Genomic DNA, 7,136 nt, shown 5'->3' with positions numbered 1-7,136 from the left:
TACAGGTTCCCTTGTCTCTACAGATTCCTGTGAGCTCAATGAAGTGTTCTGGAATCTCCATTATTTGCAATGCTATCCATATTTTTTATGATCTACATAGTTGAATTCCTTTGCATCCTTAATAAAAGACAGGTTAACATCTCTGATATACGAGAGGCAATTTTACATCAGCAATTATTATAGTAGATAACATATTTTATTAGATTTAGTATTTCTCCCCTTACAATTTTTTAGCACAAAATCCTGATATCTTCTAAGCCTCCTGTTTTGGCTCAAACCCTTTCAAAAGAAGTAGGGATTCCTTATAGAATCCAAGATTCCTTATAGAGACCAAGAGATTAAAAAACTGACTGGAGCCAATCCAAGGGCCTCCGTTTACTTGCATTATGGGCTCATGGACAGCATCCATTATGGGAGTCATTATGGGGACTCTTGTTCTATCAGATAATAAATAACTTTGGCTGACATGAGTTACTTAGATGACCTTACATACCTGAAACACATAGTTAGATTGCTGCTGTTGTGTGTACCAGATAGTATCTTTCTGCTAAGTGGTGGCAGTTTGATCTGATAATGAGCTGGGAATACCTGCTTAGCTAAGGTGTGACCATTTTGGAGAATTAGCCAGTGTCCCTACACTCCATCCCAACACCCTAAATGGCCCTTTTGATCTTAGCATCAATCTTCCAGATTATCCCTTAGACCTAGGTGTTGAAGATGTGAAGCCAGACTACAACATTAATAAATTCCACAACAAAAGACTACCACAGACAAAGAATTTCCAAGATGGACAGACACTATGGCATGTGGAGGATAAAGAAAGGGGTCAGACAGAGCTGGATAGAATAATTAGCTTGTAAGGGACAAAAGAGGGGCCACCCCCAGCCCAAACTGGTTCTGATAGTCTTGGTCTTGGCTGGAGCAACTTCCCACTGCAGCCTGACACTGAAGATGTTGACATTTCTCCATATACCCCACAGTCTGGCTGACATTTCACATCAGTAATGATGACAGCCAGCTGGCAAGAAAAACATTACTAGAAACACTAGGGTTGAAAAGGCAGAGAAGTGAGAGGCCCTAACATTTCAAGCAAAATACATACAGTGATACGAGATATGCTTAAAGTGATAGTGGACTGGGCCATCCCCAGACTTACAATACCTATATGAATTATCCTGACGGGCCCTCTTGGGAATGCCAGTGTAATCCAACTTTAGAACTGCAATGTTCCACAGGCTTAAACCTGGGGTCCCTTTAGGGATCATCTCAGCACTGGGATTAATCACCCTCAAGCTTCAGGTTGATGTTGGCTATAACCATGGTGACCACCTGAAACCCTAACTCTAGCCCTTTTCCCCAACAGGCCAAAATACTGAACCATTGAGGGCCGATTTGCCATGTCCAAGGGAGGGAGACACCAGCCCTCCTAGTAGCTAAATCCTGGGGCAATAGCAAGAGGAGATTGTTGGAGCCTCTGGTAGAGGCACAGTCTATTTCTCATCCTTGCCAGATACCTGAATTCTTATAGGCTTCTGCAGCCCTTGAATTAATAATTGATAGGCACTGTGTCGTTTTGCTGTCGATATTCATTGGTATATTGCAGGTCCTTTTGCAGTCGCTTAGTCTGTTGTTGCAATGAATGGATGTCATGTCACAGTACTTGCTTCAGGATTCCATTCATCAGTCAATGAATCTTACAGCAGTGGGATTATAAGGGATGTGAAAGTGCCAGCCATGCTGTCGGCCTAGTCCTGTACTTCATGGTTCAGTGAAGGGGGTTCCCTTGGTCACTGTCAACATCTGTTGAGATGCCATAGGTTGCAAGTTCACAGATGGTAGATCATTGGGTCTATCACTTTCATAGATAGAGTTGCAGCAAGTCCACACCTGAGGGTATAACAGCAATGGTCAGGCATGTGGAAGTAGCCTATGTAATCTACTTGCCACCATTTGGAAGGGTGTCTGCTTTGAGTATTTTGCCCAGCAGCTGGGTGACAGGCCTCAGGCCTATGCCTTTTCAGCAGCAGTTGGGGCAATCCCTGCAGGCCCCTATAATTTGATTCATAAAAAGAGATAGGTCCATCACTTTGGCAGTAGTCCAAAGGGTCCATTGTCCTTCATGTCCTGTCTTTCTGTAGAGCCATTCTTCTATCTGTTCAGCTGGAGCCTGCTGTATGGTGAGAAGTGAAGTTTGCTCATCTGCCTAGACATTTCCTGGTGGAGTGAGTAGGCTGTGGTCTAGTACATGAAGTACAATTATGTTCATGATTTGTACTCATCCCAGATATTGTTCCATAAATCTACCCCCAACAGGACCTGATGGTCCATAAGTCAATCCTGTTTTTTTCCATTGTTATAACTGTACTGTGAATCCTTTGTATGCCACCCAGATATCAGTGCATAAAGTTATAAGGCTGAGTTCATGCATCAGGACCATCCAGACAGCACTTATCTCAGCCTATTGGTTGCTGTACCTCTCCAGCTATAGAGCTGCTTACCATCTGTAGGTGGCTGGATAACCACTGCCTTCTACTAGGAGCATTGCCTTTGGCCAAGCTATCTGTATACTCGGCACCCTCAAGCATGGGCCAGATCCCTCCCATGTGGGGCTTTCCTCTGGACAACCCGGAACTTTGTGAATTATTTGCCTCTTTGGTGACATGTGTTACTGGGCTAAGGATCTACATTCTGTGCTGAGCTACACTCTGGATCAGCTGACAGGGTGCTCCTTTGCTGCAGGTACCCATGCCACTTTGTCAGTGTGCTGGCTTGTGCCACAATTGACTGTGGATTGCTGGTCCATAACCTAGCCCGGTATGGGCTAGTTCTTGTGTCCAGGGGCTTCTTTGATGATGTCTTTCACCAGTTGCAAATTATTGTACACAGCACGGAGTTGTTTTTCCTTAACGTTGTACCTGGTCTCTGCACCCTTTCACAGTTGAGACCCCAAACCCAGTGAAATATGCCATCCTTGTTGCTGTTGCACCCCTCTCTGGGTACTTGGCAACACCCAATTCACATTCTTGCCATGTGGCTATAGTCCCTAAGGCTTGTATTTGCTATACCACCCTTTGGCAGCATTAGAGGCCAGGTCTGTGTCAGGAGACCAATCCCATAGCATTCCTTTCTTTCCTAGCTAGTATAGAGGACATAAGATTGAGGTTAGACTTTGGGATGGGGGTGGGGGTGGATTTTGTAGGGTCTTTAAAATCCTAACATACCCAGAAAGGTCTTTTACTTTATGAGGCAGGAATAGACTTTCACCTTATTTATACTTATATATATTCAGGGACTACCTTTGTCTTGCCTGACCACCCAACACCCAAGAATTTGAGAGATAATCTGAGGCCCTATAGTATGGCATCATTAATGGCCCAACCTCACAAGCTCACAGCATGTTGGAGAGGGGAAAGGGAAGAGAACCACAGGTAAACATATAACCAATGTAGTGGAACCTATGTACCTCTGCAGGTTTGGCCCACCTTTCTAGGTCCTGTGCCACTAGGCCATGACACATAGTGCAACACTGGCCACTCTGGATATTTCATACCCAGTGAGTGTAATACCCTCTGCCCCGATGTCCCACAGTTGAAGTAGCCATGCAGCAAAAGTCTTTCCCCCTTCGGTCTGGATTGAGCATCCAGCTTTCCCAGTTCCACTGCAGTGTAGTCTTATAAACTTTCCAACTCCACTCAGAAATCATAACAATCCTTACAGCCTTTTCTGGGTGTGCCTGTACTCAAGTCCTAACAGGTGAGCTAAGAGATCAAACATGGAGGTTAATAGCCATCCCAGGATTTCCCCTGCAGTGTTCCATACTCTATTCCACCTCTGAGGTCAGGGCATGTTTTTCAGTCTCCTGGCTGGTTCGCCAACTGTTTGTGCTTAAGCACCAAACAGAAGAGACTCCCTCTCTGTAGCGGCCAAGAGATGAAAAGCCTCACCTGGAGCTGATCTGAGAAACATCCATTTATTTGCCATGGTAGGTTTGTGGACTGAACTAGCAATTCTGCATCTACCAGCAGCTAACTGGACAGGAAAGGATGTGCTATGGGGTTCATTGTTGGGGCTCTTTTTATACCAAGTAGTAAACAACTTTAATTGACATATTGTTGTTAGGTGCTTTTGAGTTTGTTCCAACACATAGCAACTGATAGAATGAAGCACTGCCCAGTCCAGCACAATAGCAATTGTTCTTAATGTTTGAGCCCATCAGTGCAGTCACTGTGTTCATCCATCTTGTTGAGGGTCTTCATCTTTTTTACTGCCTGTCCACTTTACCAAGAATTGATGTCCTTTTCTAGGAATTGGTCTTTCCTCATATGTGAGTAGGTGAGATGAAGCCTCACCACCCTTGCTTCTAAGTAGCATCCTGGCTGTACTTTTAACAAGACAGATTTGTTGGTTCTTTTGACAGTCTATTGTACGTTCAATATTCTTCACCAGCACTAGGCTGACGGCTGACAGACTGGTTATGCTAAGATAGGACCAAATTGTGACACTCACAACACAGATATAGTCACTACTGTGATTCCTTCTGCTAAGTTGCCTAAATAGACCCAGGGAAAAGAGGAAAGAAGGAACAATGGAAGGAATTCCCAGCACAGAAGGAGGTGAAAGCACATTTCTTTTATCAATAGTTTGCCAGTACTGAAGTAGGTGAAGGGTAGAGAAGGCATTTTTCCTTTATCAATAGTTTTCAAAAGGGAAGGAATTCCCAACACAGGAAGAAGGAGACAATGAGAGGGCATGCGCTGGGACAGGCAGGATATGTGCACAACCCCCACAAGTGACTGACTTGACCCTTGGAGTGGCAGGAAGAATCCAGCCAGGGTCCTGCTTGGGTAAAAAGGACACAGCATGAACTTGGGTGTGTACTCAACATATGTAAAGTGGAAGTACAATACAAAAATCCAGTCTACTGAAAAGCCAGCTAATAGAATAACTATTAAAAAATCTATTCCCATCCATTAGCATCCTCTCAAACTAGCTGAGATGCTCTTCTGTACCATCTGTGTAGGACATTACTTTTAAATTAACTCACTTGCTCCATTCAAACCTTTTTCCTCTCTCTCTCATCTGAATTCTTTCTTACAAATATGTCAAAAACCAAGGGGGTGAGGCCTGAAGCCTCCTGTCCCTCTAGTAACGCTTCTAGACCCAAGAAAGCCAGGAAGTTAAATATTTTAGAGTCAGTGCTTAATTGACCGTGTGTTGGCTAAAGATTTTTTCTAACTCTACTGCAGTAGCAGCTCTCAACACCTCAACTTTCCAAAACCTGATATGGTCTATTTCTTTTCTTTCTCCAGCCACCGTTTTAGGTGGTTCAAATACAGCGATGTTACCTGCTTTTGACTGCTTCTCATGAATATAAAGTTGAGAACATTAAAGTTTCAAAATGTTACTGAGAGGAGGCTCTAGGTTTCAAGCCTCTCTACTCCTTGGTTCCTGTCTTGCTCACATAAGAAATCAAGACAGATTTCCTGCAAGGGACAATATTCAAACCAGAGTCAGGGGAAAAGTTTGAACAGCAAGTTAGTTTACTGAAGGGAATTCTTTGGTACCGCATTCTAAAGGGTCCTTAGCTAGTCCTAGGGCCTGGTAAAATGCAGAGCTGGGCCTTATATTCTGCTTCTGGTTGGTTTTCTGTAGTGTACCTCCTCTTTCCAGGTGTGTGTACCTCTGCACTCCACACTTTATGCTGTGCCCTAGTCTCCAGACCCCAAACCCAACAGTCTATTCAGCCATTGTGGGGGTAGTGTTGTTAGGTTTCTCCTGTGAGAAATGCCTCCATCCTCGGCTTGCAGGAGAAAGAATTCACACCGAAACCTGGTTTGTGATCTAAGTGAGTTTTTATAAAAGATAAAAGACGTTTCAGGTTTTACACAGGCACCCTCAGGGCACTTCACTCCCACAGTGGCGACCTGAGGCCTGAGAAACTGCAGCACAGGCTGAGGAGAAGCTGAGTAGGAGGGTGGCGTCTCAAAGCTTCAGCCTTTTCTCGGCCTTCCACTGGGAGGCGTGGTCAATGGTGCCAGTTGACCCCATTGGCTGAATTAAGCCCACCTAGCCTAGATTAGGGCCCTCTGAGTTATGCTGCCTGCTTGTCTCAAAGGCCTGAATTTGTGCATGTCCTCCAGCCTTTATGGCTGGCTGGGCTCACCTGATTCTCTGCAGCAGCCTCCTGTAGCGGTTCCTTGGCATAGCATAGAGAGGAACAACTCCCTATCCAGCTACCTAACAGTATGCCTAGTGGGGGTAGTGGTTTACCTCAGTTCTTGCTTCACAACACTAAAAGAATTTACTTGGCAGAAACACTTTTGTAAATCCAAGTAACTTTTCTGAGGGAAAGGGAAGTTTCAGGTTTTATAGTCTTAAAAGGTACATACTCTTCTGTGCAAGGACCATGCAAGAGTTCTTGACTAAAGATGGCCACTTCAGGGGAGCATGAAAAACCACGTGAAATGAATACCAGGACAGGGGTACAAAACCAAGCATGCGTTACCAAGAGCAGGAAATCCCAAGAGCGGGGAGCCCTGAGAAGGCGCAGGTGCGCCTAGCCCTCTGACCTGGAAAAGAGCACATGGACAGGAGGGGGGTAGCTTGCCCTCAGTCTGGTTTTATCCCCTCCTATTCCCATTGGCTAGGGAGGCGTGGTTGAAGGTTTTGGCCGATCTTACTGGCCGAGTTTAGGTGTACCTGTGTGATGTAAGATTGCTGGTACCTGTGGGTGTGTCCAGGTTGGGTTCCACCTGGGCCCAGGTGACCTGGGTCTACCCGTGCCCAGTTTGGATTTTCCCATAGGTGTCTAATGTGTGCCTGATTTCTTTCCAACCCCTTTATTGTGGCATGGACAGCTAATTTTTGTTCAGCATAAGCATTCAGTGGAGACAACTCCTTTATTCCTAATCTAGCTACCTGTCATGAACATCTTGTCTTTTCCCACCCAGCCTATTGACTGTCTCTGGTCTCTTCCACTAATAAGGAAATATGTCTTCTCTGTCCTTCACCTTCCTTTGTGTTGCAGAGGTATGTGGGAAAATGTGCCTCTACCTCTCTTTTGTATTAATGTTCCTGCCTTCCTAACCTCTGTCCCTTTGTCCATTTTCATCTAACAAACAATGATCTGTAGTGAC

The sequence above is a fragment of the Echinops telfairi genome, unplaced genomic scaffold (genome assembly GCF_000313985.2).
Source record: "Echinops telfairi isolate 266 unplaced genomic scaffold, ASM31398v2 ScPeMD7_7424;HRSCAF=8462, whole genome shotgun sequence".
Taxonomy (NCBI): Eukaryota; Metazoa; Chordata; class Mammalia; order Afrosoricida; family Tenrecidae; genus Echinops; species Echinops telfairi.
The sequence above is the reverse complement of the archived record's forward strand: the minus strand, read 5'-3'. Positions refer to the sequence as shown.